Genomic DNA, 15,326 nt, shown 5'->3' with positions numbered 1-15,326 from the left:
TGACTTTGGTTAGTTTGCATCAAATGTAAGATGTGAAAAGTCAAGGAAAAGACCTGGTAGTGAGAAATCTCCCAAGTCGTATCAACAGCAAGCTGTGTTCATCTCACAGCATCCAGGATCTGTGCTGTGTCCTTCAGGTGCCATATATTCAGACACAAACAGATGTGCATAGACATATAGAGATATAGATGTATACATATAAGATGCATGAGATAAAGAGGCAGAGAGAGATCTCTGTGAATTTCTCTTGCATCTCAAGTCAGCACAAAACTTAGCCCTGAATCTTTTCATTAGCTTTCCCAAAAGCCCTCAACACCAGTCCGGCCACTCAAAATGCCAGGCACAGAACAAATGCTGGAGCAGCCCTTTCCTCAACAGTTGGTATTTTAAACATACATGGAAAGCAGGCAACAAACTGTAGGTGGAGCAAAAAAGAGGATGAGGTTAACAGCAAGATCAACTCTGGGCCAGATATGCACGCAGCTTGTCCAGGGGTGGGGTTGCGTTAGATCTGAAAACAAAGTTAGAAGGGTTTGTCAACTGGAGATGGGCAAGTTATGCAACTATGTGAACATGAGCATGCCTGCCTGCTCAGAAAGGAGATTAGGGACTTGAATACGCTTTTATACCTGCTAAATAATTAGTATCAAATAACCCCGTCCACTCCGCACTTTTCCTCTAAATAGCAAAATGCAAATGAACTGTTTCTTACTTTACACATGAAGTCTGGGATTTTTAAAGGGCCCTGGACAGTGTTAGACATGCAGCACCCAAAAACTTTACCCTGAGATTGGGCTACGTGTTACCAAAGTGAATTCTCACAGACTTATGCTTCTTTGACACACTCACCAGGAGCATTACAACTACTCTGCCCAAGGAGACTTCTCCAACACTGGTCCTTGCAGCCTGGTGAAAAACATATGGCCCAGCCCTTGCCAGCCCCACAGCTCTGAGACTGACAGACCCTGCCCCAGGCCAGCCCCTTTAGTGCTACTCCTTGTAAAATGCCTTGCTGGTTTTTACATAGCTTTTGTGGTTGTTTGGGTTTTTTTTCAAACAAAGTCACATCATATTTTATGCATAATATTAGGTTAAAGAACAATCCCCATGTTCAACCAAGGTCTGATGTACAAAGGGTTAAATCCAGGATTGGAAAAATTGGAAGGAGACTCAAAGAGACATACAGCCTCAAAATGCCTTGTCCATATCTTTTTGACACTTTTAGCATCATTAACAGTTATTATTTCTGGTTTCACTGCCATTTCATCCCTAAGCTATTTAGTACTGGGGACACATTTCACTGTCCAAACACAGATATGACCCAAAACAATCTCAGTGCCTTATACCTGCATCACTCACTCCCTCGTCCCACGACTTAACACAGGGTTACAGTTCAGCACAAGTGAAATTCCAGGCACTGGTTTCCTTTTCTCACTTTTCCTACAAATTTATCAGCAAGTGTTGCTTTTTTTGATGTCTTGAGTACAGCAAAACTCTGCAGTTCACAGATTCAACCTCTTTGTTTTCCCACTTCAGGTTGCCTGTACTGGGAGGGCACCTGAAGCTGATGAAAGGAGGAAGACCAGTCCTTGCTGGCACGTGACTGCTTTTCTCTATTTATTGATTGAACGTTGCCCAATGCCTTTGGCTTAATAAATTTTGAGAATGTCACAAGAAAAGAAATGAACAATCAACACCTCCATAACCCCACTGCACTCAGCTGGCCTCCAGCAGTGGCGGAGAGCTCACCATGATCCATGGATGTAACGAACTGCAGAGAACCAACTGTTTGTCACCATTTCCAGACACACTCTTAAACAGCCTGATTTTATTATACTTCCAGTGTTCATATGGCGAATCAAAGTGCTTTCAAAGAAACAAGAGTTACCCAATTAACCAGAATGAGACAGCAGGAAAAAACCACAGTAGATAGGAAACCAGTTTTGCTCCCTGTTCCAGGTCCATTAAAAAAGCCTAGGTGGACACTTGTATTTTTCCCTGCTGCTTTTAACCACCAAACTGAGAAAACTAAGGCTGGTATATATTCTTCTAGTCAAAACTATCCTTCTTTTATAATTCTTTGACTTTATATTCAAGCATCACACAGTTATTTTACACAGTTGCTGAAATTTCCAGTGTCTCCCGCGAGCTTCCCACAAGCAGAGCAGAGGCAGGGATAACCTGGAAGGAAAGCTTATGAAGTGGAAGAAGGTAAACTTCAGCAGAAAGTGATGGGTAATGACTCCTGTGGCTCCTGGATGGTGCACCCTAGAGCTGCAATTTACCCACTAAGATCAGGGGATACACGGGCCAGGCTGAATCCCACCTTTGGGGAGTGCTCTTTACAAAGACAAAAAAAATATGTACATTGCCTAATCTTTTCAGGCATCACAGACCTTGAGGAACTAGAAAATCAAAATTGCTATACTCAACATAATCATTCTTAAAATCCCTTAACTGTTTCATCTAGCCTTTCTATCTCCCTAATTCTTCCCTTGCTTTCAATTTTGCTTTCAGTTTGCGAAGTTCTGATGGAAATCCTCTCTGCACAGATGAATAATGAATATCCTTGTCCCCACTTCACTCACGTGTTCTCCTGGCAGAAGTCCTAGGCTTGGGAATATTAAACTGTCAAGCAGGTAACAGCATCTGGCTTAGGACTCAGGGTCCTTGCAAGAACTTGTGCTGGTTCTATTTGAAGCATTAGCAGAAAAATTAGTGGGACAAAACTTCTCAGATCAGCCTCAAAAATCCTTCAGCCAGGGACAAAACAGCGAGATTGGCTGCTGATGGATTTTTTTCACAATGTTTGTTTTTTTTTCCTTTTTCATGTCTTTAACTGAAACATGCAAATGCCTTGCAAAACTCTTTTCTTTGATCACATTTTCTAATCTTTTATGTAGCCTGGGTTTCAAGCTTTAGTTGTATGTTAGGGTCATTGTATAACTCTGTTTCACTGAATTTTGTTAATGGTAATCATATTTCTAAATCATCCATATTATATTCTTGTAAGTAAAGCTGCTCTGCTCAGGTCCTTTATTTGCACTGTGTTTCTCTTACCTGCTTCTCAATGTATTTAAATTATGCTATAAATGTTTTGAAACAGATTTTCACTTGCTGCAAATACATTTTTGAAAACTTGAGCATATTTATGTCTGTCAATATTAATTCCATAAAAGTTTGCAAACAAATGCCTCTTCCTTGGAGTGAAAAATAGAGCCCTACCATCCGTAGCTTCTGCAATCACAGCTCACCAGTCTGTCTCCATCAGATCTCAAAATAGGCATGGGATGCTCTCAATAAAAAATGTTTCATAACAGCAAAATTACCAAAATAGTACATGATTTGGGGTACTTTGTATTTGGTTCCACAAGCTCATCTCCTGAAAACTGTGATATAAACTCCAACACACATAAAACATCCACCAGTTATTTTAGGGCCTTCATTGATATTATTTCCCTGCATTTTTGTGGATATGCTTGTTTCTCTTGAAGAATTTTAAGTTGTAAGTGCAGCATATGATGCAGCTTTCCTTCTTCTGTCATTTTTCAAAGATTTTTCCCCTCACGTTCTTTTTCAACTCAAAAATTTTTGTTCCTGTAGTTTGGGTTTTTCTTCTCTTTTCCTGTACTTCAGTGTATGAAGAAAACAATGTTTATCCAGTTCCTCATGACCACTAAAGTAGCTGGAAACTTTCAGTCTTATCTGAAAGAGGAGCAGAGCTTCAACAATACAAAGTTCATAAATGCCTTCATGAAAATGGGCAATTACCCTGAGGACAGGTACTTGAATGAATTTTTGGCTTTGACTGTGAGAAAGAATTCATCACAGTTACAGTAGTGGAAAAGCCAAAAAATGGAGGTATTATAAGCGATCCAGTGAAGAAAGAGCTCCAGTTTTGCTTGAACAAGATGAGAGATGGGACTGTTCATTGTACAAGATTAAAAATTAATATTTTAGACCTTATAAATTCCGCTGTTGATGGAACAGCTTCTTTCTTATCACTGGTTCCTCATTAGCCCCGTTATATCTTATTGACACAGTCTTTTCTGGAATATTGTCAAGTTGTATTCTCCAAACACACCCAGACAACAAGAACTGAAATGCCTCTCCCGTGGCCCTCCCCAGAGGTTTTATGCATACACTGTCTTGTTGCAGTAGAGCAGGATTTATAACTTTACTGAGGGAAACAGTATTTCTAACAAGTAAAAGTATAGATATGATGCATTTATAAATTATAAAGGTCCAAAATAATAAATGTATGTGCCTTTTTGAGTTGAAATTTCTCTCTCTTTTTTTTTTGGTTTTTTTTTTTTGCCTATCATATAGATATATCATATGTATCATGTAGAACTGACTCTTAATACAGAAAGCCACAATTAAACATAAGTCTTGAAGAAATACCCATTCCACACTGGGCACACTCACAGACTGACAGTGGCATTGAACCTGATCACAGTCTTAAACTGAATTTCAGAAAAACTTCAAGAAGTTTTGATATTCCCACTATGAGCTCCCTTTTAGGGAAGAGCTCATCTGTTATTTACTTGTGTCACACTCTACTCCAGATATAAGTACAGGAAAGGCTGCATCAGCTCTAGTTTTCTCCATCATTTCAGCATGTATGACAGTTCCTATTTGTAAGTACATTTGCCTATGAATTGCACATTTCAGTGCTGCTCAGGAACCCGGGACATTAATCCTGGGTCAGAATTACCAATCCTCTGCTCTATGAGAATGATTAGCATCCACTGAAGTAAAAACATTAAAGGAAGGATGCAGCATCATAGAACAGTGGCTGGGCTCCACACTCAATTTTTGTCTATGTCACACTGTCAATACAGGTATGGTGTTCCAAAAAGTCCTGTGTTTAGGTTTTGTGAAAGGAAATGGAATCACACCTCTGAGTTTAATATTGCTTCTTTATATATTTTTCTTTATTATAACATTTATTTTTTGTGGTATTTTTTCTTGTCTTAACTTCCATTATTTTGATGTATTACCTTTAGAATTTATTTTATTTGTTACCTTGTTAATCCTGTTTCATCATTTCTTTCTTACATCTCACCATTTTTCTCCTTGGAAAAGGTTTGAAATCTCCATACACACACACCACAAACACACACACACTTTAGTGCAGCAAAAGCAATGGCAGACTTCTCCTTGATTACTTGCCTGAATGGTGTCAGCAAAGAAAAAACAGATGTCAGAGGCACAGCTTTTAAAGGCCAAACAGGCCAAATTAAAGGAAAATGAAAAGATGTTAGGTAAATTCACTCATTCTTCAAACAAACTCATATTCCCTACCTAGGTTTTTAAAAAAAATTACCATTCCTCCAACTAAAATATTCCGGAGTGTTTATGGTCTGCCAGATGATTGGAGTGTAATAAATGTAATTTTGCAAGCTTGTAAAATATCCTGACATTGCCTTAAAGAAACCACAATAAACTATCTGGTTGGATTGCTTTATTTCCATTTCTATACCTTATTAAATCAGTATGGAGAAGACGTAGCAGCAAAACAAGGGAAGATAACCTATTGCAACACTAGAAACAACTGAAAATAGCTCAAAAATAAATTCTGTTGCAGGCGACAGTCCATTAAAACCCAGCGTATACCCCTTTAAGCCTCGCTACAAGCCAGATCCTTATCTCAGACGCAGGCAGAGCGCCCATTTACTTCAATAGAAGCCGCACACGCATATTCTGAAGCAGAGTTTGGTCTGGTGTGTTCATTAAGGGCTTCTGAACTTAAGATGTTACTTTGACGTTCCAGAAAGGACCTGTAGTACAGATAAGCTTGTGTTGATTCTCGGGGAAGCTCCCTCTGTTGCTGTTTCGGGGCAAGTCCCAACACCGAGCCTGCTGGTGTTCCCCTCAAGCATGACATGCACCTACAGAATAATGAAGACATTGAACTGTTTGATTGACAGAGCCTTACAGAACTGATGCACAGAAAAGAACAATTATTGCAACATCGTGGCAAACCCCATCTTGGATTGAAACTCCCTTTTCATCTGCGGGCTGAGGAGCGTGCCAGGATTGTAAATGAATTATAAATGGCTATTGCAGGTACACAGACACGCACAGTGTTCTAGGAATGGAAGTGCTACAGCTTCAGACTCGAGAGGTGCAGCAGTGTGCACATGCTCCCGGCAGCTGCCCAGATGTTCAGAGTCAGTGGCTGGAACTGTGGCAACAGCTGCCTGAGCCCCTCACCCACCTCCACCCACCCAAAAACGAGCTCTGCCATCGGGCAGATCACAGACCTGGCTGTCAGGTCCTCCCTAGCACTGGACCAACCCAAAGCCTGGTCGTGGCTCATGGAAGAACTTGGCCTCAGGAACCCCATCAGTCACCTCTCCTCATCTCCTCCCAAGCCCGCATTGGATGAGGCTCCTGCGATGAGCAGGGTTTAATCCCTAAGAGAGCATTTCCATAGAAACTGAAATATTGTCAAGGTTTGAGAACAAATAAAGAAATCAAGCAATTTTCCATGTTTGTCAGCTTTGGCGCAATTCACACTATTCCGATCAGTATTGCTCTTATTTTCGAAAAAGAAGTGGAATTTTTTTCTGAGCGGAGATACTGAATTTGTTCTCATGCGCTAACTTATAAAGGCTTTACCTTTTCTGTCTCATGGCTTTATCTGGGCTATCACATCACCTCTCTTCCTCTCCCCACCCTATTATCCTGGGTAAGGGAGATGTTTTTATTTATAATAGGGAATCCTGCACAGATTATGAATCTCACATACTGGCACCAGCAAGTCCAAGCTGCCCACAGGACTCCTCTGCCAATGACAGACCTCAGCAGTCTACAGATGAGAGTGCCACTGTTCCACCTTGGCACAGCAGTTTCAGCTAAAATCCATGGTGGGCAACACCTGACCCGTAGAAGCTGCTGAGGAGGTAGTACATGGACATCTTCCCCAGCCTTTATCCAAGGAGGTGGGCCTTCATAAGAGTAAAGAGACGACATTCAGAACTGGGGAATTTCTAGTCCTGGAGCATTTCTAGGAACTTTCTAATGTAAATTACTTGTCTTAGGGGCAGAGCTGAAGGCCTGAGTCTCCCCTCCCACCCTCTGTTAGTCCCTCAGGGAAGAGCAGAGCCAATGGATGGAGGGTGCTACTTGTCCTTGCAGTCCAGGCCAGCAGAGTCAGTGTTCCCATCTAACATATTGCCTCCAAGGTGCAACCACATATTTAAAAGGGAGAGCAAACACACTGTTCCTAGTACACGGAAGCAGAAGGAGCAGATCACATCTTCCTATTCAGCCTCCTCTGCTCACCAACTTTGAGGACACAGCCATGCAAATGACCCTGCTCGTGCAGCACAAGGGCCCACTCCAGTGCTCGGCTGCGTGGGTGAACCAGCACAGCCCTCCAGGTTAAAACAACAAACACGCATTCTAACTATGGTGAGCCCTATCTTGGTGAGATTATGCATCTATCTAGGAATTTGTTTCATCCCTGTGCCAGAGATTCAACTTCTGCAGAGAGCAAAACAGCAGCAGTAGAATTTTTCCAGTGCTAGATGCTGAATGACACAATAAAATAAAAGTTATCTCCTTCATTTCCCACAGCACCTTCTCTTGGAGGGCCCAACACGAGGAGAATATGCCTTATTTACACTTCTGTGGTTTGTAAATCCTGGGGATCAGTCTTTACACACATTGGGGAAAAGGAGCTGTACAGAAATCAAGTGATTTCACTAAGACTAAACAAAAAGTTTACAATGGAAGCAAGAGGGAGACACATCACTCAGACTCCTCTTCTGTCTTTTAGACCTAAGATTGCTTTTACTGTACAGTCCTGTGCTCCACAGATCCTGCTGCTCCTTGTCTGGAGACAGGAAATAGATATTTACATTTTACACCATAACCCAGGCAGAGGCAACGAAAATTGACATCAGACTAATGTTTTAGCTGCCATTCAACAACAGATTCATTAAAACAAAACCACCCTGTAGATTTGGATTATAAACAAAGCAATTAACAACTACAAAAATTTGCAACCTATTAAAACTATTCTGGGAACCAGTGGTACCTCAGAAAGTCATAGCAGCTGCTATCAGCTCAGCCTGTGGCTCCTCGGCTCTGGTCAGTGTCAAATCCATCCCCCAGTGCACACCCCAAAGCAACCCTTGAGTCAATCCATGTATTTCCAGCTCCCAATTAATTAATTCGGCAGCTGGCTGACACCACACCCTCCTTCCCTGGCCACACTCATTATGCCGGGCTCGGGGGAAAGCAGGAGTGCAGATGCTGTTGCACTCTGATTTCTGGCATACGCCTGGAGTGTCGTGCTGGCTGACTCGTGCAGGGAATTGCTCCCATCCCGGAGCCAAGGCTATTTCAGTCAGCCCTGGGAAAGGTCAGGAGACGAAGCCTTGACACATGCAGACCTGGCAATCCTCTCTGTCCTAGCCTCCAAAACCAAAGTACAGGGCAATACACTGATTTTCCACAGTTCTGTTGCCTCTTTTCACCTCACTCGTGGGTTTTGTGGGCTGCCACGGTTTCCCCAGAACCCTTCGGAGTGGGGTGAGAGCAGCACCTGACACGTGGCTCTAAAAGCTGTGTTCACCCAGGTGCATCCAGCTGGGAAGGTTCTTGTCAGGCAGTGACAGGCTCTGGCCAGTCCTTACCCCTCACCTGCAATTTTAAGGAACACCAGATCTGTTGCTGAGAGTCACAGGTACACTGCTTATTGTTGCTTATATCTTTTTTTTTTTCCCTACTACCATTTATCACAATCTCAGTCCTCTGTAAGAGCTTTGGATATTCTGGATGCTCCACATGTCACTTCAACTATGAAGTTACAGGTTCTTGCAAAACTCTGCTGTATACTCCTAAGTGCATATAATATACTCAAAAATTGTATTATTTGTTCCGCCTCTATAAACTATTAAGGATTCTCTTGAAAACACTAACATGCCAGTGACTTTTATTGAAATGTATTTCCAAAGGATGACGGTAATGAGGCTGAAAATAATGATGGAATAGCAGGAGTGCTTCTTTCACAAAGGAGAGGCAAGTCAGCTCATAATAAATTGTGTAGTGTAGTAGTTAGATAGTAGAGATACTACAGTACATGCTTTTGTTTTTATAAGTTTTGAATTTCTAGATAGCTCTGTAATGCCCCAAAGTTCCTTATGTTTTAATCACAATACAAAACAGTCTATTTACCCTAATTATTCATGTTGAGGTTTTCAAGGTTCTTTGTCTTTGTGTTCCCATCCTATGAACTCATCAAGCATCAAGGTTTGGAGGTTTTTTTTTTAGCTTGTGCTCTGATTACAGTTGGCATCACACCATAAAACACTTTGGCAGCCAAGCAAATAACTTTACATGAAATCCAGCATAATCGTGGGTTACTGAAATATGCTTCCTTTACATGTCTGGAATTCCCCTAATTAACAGAGTATTTTCTAATGTGTCCAAAATGTATCATGCCAAAACCATGATGAATTTTCCAACTTGTCCACCCAGGACCATTTTGCTCCATCAGTTTTTTAAAGCCACCTGTAACATGAAGGGAAATGAATCGCTCTCCATCTCTGAATGCATGGCTCTTTGTCCCATTTGCTTCAGATAGAGATTATTTTGCCAAAAGTCTTTCACAGGATAATCCAAAGCAATCACAGTTGATAAAACACTCCATATAGCCACCCCTGGGTCTTTACAGAGCTGGTTTGCCAGCCAGCACTACAGCTCCCAGCTGGCCACTTTGCAGGTCATGCCAGGAGATGTTAATTCTATTATTATTATTATTATTATTATTATTATTATTATTATTCATTGCATTTTGGGAAATGTAGTTCTGACCACTACATGCTTCCCATCAACAACACCCTAAATGTGGGACTGCTTCCCAACACAGTCCTCAGCTGGCAAATGTGTGATAAATTGCTTTGAAAAAAAATTTATTTTTTTTTTTTATAACGCACTTTTCCTCTCTGACTATCGCTAAAAATGCCTATCCTGGACACACCCCCATTATTGATACTGGAGAAGACTTCAACTACAATATTCATATGACTATAATATTCAATCTATTATTCATATATATTCACATATTTATTCAACTTATTTAATAAAGATTGTTCTGTACTTCATTACCCACTGTGGACCTAAGTTCCCAGGCAGAAGTAGCTGCAGCTTAAAAGCTTTCTGTGGTTATCAAGCACAGAAACTGGGGAGAAAAGAAACAAACCACAAGCGTTTGGTGACCAATCATGCAGAATAAACAGCAGACACTGATAAACTCTGATTTCAAGGTAAGTGCAGTCCATAAGCTTGAATGTATTCAAATAAATTTTGCCATATAAGGAACAAATGTCGAAGGTCAAAAACTATATGCAGATAACTCACAAAGAGCAAAATAGACTGAACAGTACAATAAGGTGTTCATTACAAATAAACCACCTCCTTTATTGATTAGACACAGATCTTTTAATAAAACACTTCATAAGACTTCAAAAGAAGAGAAACAGTCTGTGAAAATGAGGAGTAGAAAAAACTTTGATTCTATTGTGATGAATACTACCAAAGTTTGAAAATATAATCCATTGTGTATATCCAGATTTACCTTCCTGCATTAATGTCCAGATTTTAAAATTGTGGTCTAGTTTTTGAAGATGTTGACCTAGAATATTAACTGATATGATGCATAATGCAGTTGATTTTAATACTGATTTATGGCCTCAATTATGCAGTTCTACATCAATCTAAAAATTAATATTTCAGTCTAAACACTGTTTCACATTCTCCATGATATAACTTGTCACTGTTAATCTGCAGCCTTGATGTTAAACATCTCCTTGCTAGCAAACTGTAAGTACAACATGGACTATATTTTCTGTGCTGCTGGAAAGAATGATTGAAGACTGACTTGATCAAAAATCTTGATTTATCTTGCCTACAATTTTCAGTAGCGTGCAATGATTTATATACCAGAGAAATTTCTTTGATTAGCTTGCCATAGTCTAGAAAGGGTAAACATTATGGACATTAAAATTTCAACACAAATGTTATCTCTGCAGTAAGCACAATAGTGACATCCTATGGCTATCAATTCCTGTATTAACTGAAGTTCTGACACTTCTCAGTAGAGATTTACCTCCAGAGCTTTGAGGTTTGAGCAATCAATATATAACCTACTTTGATGCATTCCACACACCAAACTACATTAAAATAACATTAGGGCTTCCTTTAAGCTGACAGCAGCCAGGAAATGCACAGTTAAAGGCAAAAACTCTACCTTATCTGATCCTTACATAATTTCAGATTCTGTAAGCAATGCCTGATTTTGTGCCACAATAACCAGCCAGAGCATGATTTCAGTGCCCCAGTTTTCCAGGCTTTAGCTATGTTACATACCCAGTCCAATTGCACTAAACTATCTTTAGCAACTTTTTTATAATGCATAAAGGAACGAGATCCACAGCGTCCTCTTGAACCACAGAGATCTTCAACAGCAGGCACTGGCTCTGTGTTTACCTGGTTCCCTGACACAAGGCTCTGCAGAGCAGCAGCTGGGACCCCTCACCTTCCTGCTGTGGGTTCCTGAGCAGTGCAGCTCAAGGCAGGATTCTGGATACTTTTCCTTGCAGCCAACAAGGTAAGACTGAGATTCAGTCGTTTAAGTGTCCTAATAAATACAAATATACCCCGTGAAATAATCACAATGCAATGAAATGTCAGTCTTAGAGAACATTTGATTAGACCTTCAAGAAATATGCCAGTTTTGGCCAACACATCCCAACTCTATTTACTTGAAATACAAAGTGGTTTTCTTTGTACAAAACTTTCTAGTGTAAATACCAGCAATTCCACAGAATGGGGTGAAAACCTTCATTTTTCCTCTGAGAGGCTGTGTAGGCTACTCATACACAGTGAATACATTCCACCCAGAGATCACTCAGAGCTTTGCCATTTAACTCCTCCACATCAGAACAAATAACCTGCTCTGTCATTGTTTTAGGATTGTTCACAGCCTTCGAGTTTCAGACACACAACCTGCTGAAACAGTAACAGCAAAACTTAATGTGCGGTAAGAAACACACCAATAGAACGTTACTGACAGAGGCAACACCTTCTCTCCCAATGCTTTCCAAACAGGACTCCCCACTCAGCGCAAAGTAACCTTTTGAGCAAAACTGAGGAGCTGTTGAGCAGAACAGTTATATTTATTTCACCTTAGCAGAGGAAAAGGAAGAAAAATGTAGAAAAAAAAACCTCAGAAGATTGTAATGTCTTATATGTTTGGATTCAATGGTCTTAAAGGTCTTTTCCAACTTAAATGATTCTATGTTTCTAATTAATGAAGTTAAATTCAGCCAGAAAATCCTTGTTTGTTTGTTGTGAAAATGTCTGTTGGGTCACTTGTGTTGTCAACAGGTTATACCTGTCAACTGGGATCTGCTAGCAGGCACCCAATGACAACTGAGACTATTTAAAAGCGCTGGCTAGAAGTAAGATTAACTCTGAAGGAACAAAGCAGTGATCATATATCCTCAGGCCTTAAAACCAACAGGGAAACAGTATTGTTTCTACCAGCCCCATAGAAACAATGAAGAAATCGAATTTACAAGGCCAGTAGACCCCACAAATACTCCTACATCGCCCCCTCAAAGTTAGATAAAGTATTATTCATGATACTGGTATTTTTACTCTTCTACTTAGATACTGATGAGGCCAGATGAATTCCATGTAATGTGGTGAGATTGCAGCCCATAGTCTTAAAGCTGCAAACCAGTCATTACAGTGCATGTTCATAAAGGTAAAATTTTCACTGCTGCATGGAGTAAGTGCATTCATATTCACCTAATAAAACCTAGAGCTTCTGCAACAACAGAAAGAGATAACTTAGATAATGGACAAGACTGACATTTAAGAGTTATATAAAGTGAAAAAATATTAGGAACTTTTTTGAAGGCTACAAACTCAGATTTATGTTCTTCTTACTTTTCCTTTCATACTTCACCTGTACTAACATTTGAGGAAGATAAATGAGATGATGGGTGCTTTTGGCCTGGGATTCTTTCACTTGTATAACTCAGACCTAATTGCAGGTCTGTACTGTAGTCCTTAAACTCTTTTGTACAGAGCATGCATAATCAGCAGACTTGGATGATTCTGCTAATACCACAGTTAAATGCCTTGAGCAAACACACTATTATAATTTTGCACCAATTTGAAAATATCCATTTAAATGTTAAATGAAGAGGAACTAATCAATAAAAACATGCATAGAGTCTCTGGGGAAGTACACTGGAAAAGACAACAATAATCTGCCATTAACATGCAAATAAAGACACAGCAGGAAACAATAAGAGTATTGACTCCACTGCAATAGTTTAGGAAGAATCTTTTACTAAAATTTGGGCCAAATTCAACTTCGATTTAAATCATTGTAAACAGACCAGCTCGATTTGACAGAGTGGGGAAAGGAACAGAAGCTCCAGGTGCTGGAGGCTTGCAGACAGCTACCGATGCTGCTGATCAGCCACACCGATCTTGCACGGCATTCGGTGTAAGGTGCTGAACAAGTGCTTTTAATTATATTGCCTAAAGAGCTGAGCATCTGAGACTGCACACAAACCGAGTATGGAGTGAAAGGAAGCAACATAATGCACAACCAAAGGCTTGAGCTGGCAAGACTGGCCAGTCTACCTAATTATTTTTTATGCTAACATAAACACTGCTATGCATCTATAACCTTCTACTTAAAGCTTGTGAGCTAGTTCCCTGAAACGTGCACATCAGAGACAGATATTAAAAAACAGGATTAAGTAACAAAGAATAGAGACATGTAGACCAGATTTCTCTGTATCAGAGAAGATAAAATAAAAATACAAACACGTAGGGAAATGGACATGGCTGGCTTCAAAGGGACCCGGAGAAATCATAGGTAAGAGTAGATAGAATGGTACTGAGAGAGGTGTGATAACATTGAATGAAGAGCCTGAAATTCTTTGAAATAGGAAAAAAATGAGCTTTTTGATGAATTAAAAAGCTCGAAAGATAGGCAAGGAAGGTTTTTATAGGGGCTGCAACAGAAAAGTGATGCACAGGAAGAAAGAAAAAACCTCTTCATAAGTAGAAAAGTAAATTAAAAAAATAGAACAGCTATCATTAGTAATCAAGATACAGGAAGAAAAGGGATTTATTTTGAGAGAAAGGGGATTTATTTTGAGAACTAGATTGCTTGATGATTTGATGGCAGTTCATCCTCAAATCCACAGTTCACTAACACAGTGTGCTACAGAATAACACTTGAGTTCCCTCTTACACAATTCAGCTGCAACTAACTTACTGTTGCCAGCAAAGTGAAAACAAAAAGCTCATTCAGGAGTCAGATCCAACACCTGGGAACTCACTGATAATCAGCCGTGTTTTGCTCTGTGAAAATAGTACCCTGGACCAGTCAGATATTCCTGGAGAGCAGACATTTTTATTTCAAAACTATGAATATTTTTTTCTGCACTTTTTAAGGTGTCATCTTAGTTATTGCTGGCAATGATATAGTATTCCCAGTGTAAATCATTCTGACTGCAGTGTTCTTCTCTGGGTTATCCCAGACACTGATGCTTGCAGATTGTCATCTGAAGGCTGTAAAAGTCTTACTCTCTGCTCCTCTTGCCACGTGCCTTATCTGCTTTGAACGCCTTCGCTCTGCACAGGAGGCAGCTACAGTTCGGTCCTTAACCAGGGACTGTCCTTTACCACAGTTCTTCAGAACTCGCTCTCATGGAGGTAAAATTTAAGTGAATACCTGAAAAACAGAAGGAATGTCCTACAGTCATGTTGGAACAGACCAATCACCCCCAGTAAGAAGAGGATGAATGCTCGTTCAGCCAAGATGCTCCTCCACCTGAAGAGAACAAATAATGTAATGCAATACAAATAACAACCTTTTGCAGGAATTCAATCACCTCCCTGGCTTCTTTTCCCCACCTGCAAGGGGACACAAAGATGCAAGTTAAACCAGCAGCATTTCTTTGCCAGAACTTCTTTGCCTTCCTTTAGTGACAACTAATTCTCTTCAGGCACCAACAATTAGCTTTGTGATTATGCTCCCAAATATAGTAAATAGTAATGTGAGTAGTGCTAATGACAAAACGCATAAGCTCCTAAATGATCCATTCAGGGGAATTCTTGTCTGACTTTGGAACTACTGGGCTTTTCTCTCTGCATCCAGGTAACTCTGCTAGCATGGGTTAGTGACCTACCTTCTGTAGTCCATTAACAAAAATCAGAGCAAAAAGGTTGGCCCCTGTATGAGAATGTAAAGCAATGAAGACTCCTTATTTCTTTAT

This window comes from Myiozetetes cayanensis, unplaced genomic scaffold (genome assembly GCF_022539395.1).
Source record: "Myiozetetes cayanensis isolate MyiCay16 unplaced genomic scaffold, myiCay2020 scf1, whole genome shotgun sequence".
In the NCBI taxonomy this organism is placed as follows: Eukaryota; Metazoa; Chordata; class Aves; order Passeriformes; family Tyrannidae; genus Myiozetetes; species Myiozetetes cayanensis.
Note: the sequence above shows the minus strand (reverse complement) of the source record.